Source organism: Bombus bifarius, unplaced genomic scaffold (genome assembly GCF_011952205.1).
Source record: "Bombus bifarius isolate JDL3187 unplaced genomic scaffold, Bbif_JDL3187 scf7180000007974, whole genome shotgun sequence".
Classification (NCBI taxonomy): domain Eukaryota; kingdom Metazoa; phylum Arthropoda; class Insecta; order Hymenoptera; family Apidae; genus Bombus; species Bombus bifarius.
The window spans coordinates 3,697,506-3,699,888 of NW_022884360.1; the positions used below are offsets into that span (position 1 = coordinate 3,697,506).

At 33.5% G+C, this 2,383-nt stretch overlaps 1 long non-coding RNA gene across 1 annotated transcript; it reads right to left on the minus strand.

The window, feature by feature from the left end:
• Positions 1 to 429: 429 nt before the first annotated feature.
• Positions 430 to 2,383, minus strand: LOC117217080. Its single transcript, XR_004489472.1, has 4 exons — positions 2,242 to 2,383; positions 2,012 to 2,093; positions 1,470 to 1,755; positions 430 to 1,392 (listed from the first exon to the last, which is right to left on the minus strand). It is a non-coding gene; the product is annotated as an uncharacterized LOC117217080 (long non-coding RNA).

The window sequence follows — 2,383 nt, forward strand, 5'->3', positions numbered from 1 at the left end:
ATCTAGCTAATGATAAAAATATATGTGTAATATACATATATTCGTACAGTTAGCGCTTCGTAGGATACAATGTATATATCATAATATAATATAGTATAATTATTTACAGGTTTCCTTTAAAAAATGGAAAAATATTTCTAGTGGTGTACTCATCAATTTAATAAATTCAATGTCACGATATTTGCAAAATATAATGGAATCAAAAGGAAACTTTACTAGTAGAAAAAGATCGGGAGTGGGAAGACTGATTTTAATAAAACTCGAGACTTGAAGAACAGCGCGAAATAATTAAACACGCATTTTTTTTAGTTGCGGTAAATCAAGTTTATGAAGTTTATAAAGTTCTAGCCCAAAAAGGCTACCACGAAACAATTAAAAATAGACAAAAATTTGTTAATAAAAATGTTAACATATAGGAAAAGTACTACAGTTAATAAGAAATTTCAAAATTGTTTGAAGAAATTACATGTCACGACTGTTTGAAAAATTATGCCATCAATGCATATGACAAACAAAACTTGCACTTTTTGTCACGAATGCTACCATGTATTGTACATATATATATGGTTTCCTCATTAGTTAATCTATTTATATTCTGCAATTTTATTTTCTTTTATTACGACGGCCGACATTAACACATAAATCTACGATAGTAGTAACCATTATTGCTATTGTTCGAGAATTTATTGAAACTAACAAGCATTATGATTTTTTTATATTTCATAAATTACATGCAGTTTTTATTTTATTGTGAGCAAAGTCCAGTGGTGTCGAATATGGAGAACGGGAAGCTCCATGAGGAGCGGGTCTGCATTCTGTTCGCAATAATACAAGCGTTTCATTCAAAACTTGACGAACTGGTCGACTATGACATGAATCGTGAACAATGGTGTAAGAAATAGATAGAGTTTACGCATTTGCTTTAACTTTGTACTGCTTTAAATTTTCTACGAAGTCGTAAACATAAAAATCGCAAATATAATGCGCATGTCATTACTGCTGGCACATAATTCCATTTTTGAATAAATCTTTCGAATTATTGCATGTGGTTTTTCGCGAGTCCAAAAGCTGGCATTTGTTGATTGAGGTGTTACTGCATTGATCATATAGTCCAAAAGCGTAGTTGCAACCTACGTAGTATCCAATAAAAATTTCGCCGAGTGACATAGCTGTTTGAAGTGCTTGAACACGACAAATTTGATAAAATTGCAAGTTTTGTCTTATATTCGCCGATTGATTGAACAACGTACTATATATAAACACATTGGCAAATATGCATGGGCAAAGGCGACAATTAATCTCTTCTTCTTTAGGAATGCACAGCCGATTTACCTCTGATACGGATTTAAACGTCGTAATATTAAGTTCTTGCTCACCAAATTCACGTAGTCACTGTAAATCGTAGCGTTGGTTAACCTTTTCTCTACATGTAAAAGTCTTCCGTTATCCCTGTATTCTGATATACCTACAATTTTCTGCTGCTTCATCGATAGTAGGATATTTTTCTTAATAAAAGTAAATGTCAATATGCACTTTAACATTTGTTCCTCAGACAAGGGGTCATTTGCGACCCATGATTCTTTTGAGACACTTGTTCCTCGTGACGAACGGAGTACATAGCAATAAAAATGTTAGACCTCGAATTTCATGGTCAAGATCGTTTTTGAACAAATTATTTTTTACAAATCTTCACCGATCCGAAAGTGTAAAATTACTATACGATAGATTCTCTTTACACTTTACTCTCTGTACACCCTGTACAACATAAATATGTATTAAATATTACGGGATGTGTTGCTCTGTTTCGCAATTTTTTAATAAATTTTATGAATGACAAAATCTGAGCAAGCGCAGCATTGAATGCGCTGGTAGAGCGTGGAAAATGTTAAGCTGATGGAAAGCGAGCAGCAAGAGGGCGAAAGGCGGGCAGAAGCGGTATTTTATTTAATCACTCTATTATGTCGTACGAATAACAGAAAAAAATAACAGGAAAAAGCGTCGACATACTCACGAATCATATTGCAAATAATCAATGCATTCACTCGACGTTAGTTTCTACTTGCGCATAATCGGCCACCTTACGTCGCGGTGGTCTGAAAATGAAGCATAGTCCCATTCTTATTTAATAATCACAAACCTAATTACAGATACACGCTCGCTCTAACGTCAACAATATGTTATTTTATTCAAAATCACTGTCATTGTCCCGTCCTCTTAAATTACTTTTCTTGTTATACATACGTCGTGACAAAATGATTTAAAAAATCATTTTCATATCCGTGAAATAGCATTTCGAGAAATTCTTCCGCCTTTTCCTGAAACGAATAACGTGGAACTGTAGAATAGCTACATCCTCTATGATTTCGATGACTTTTGAACACAT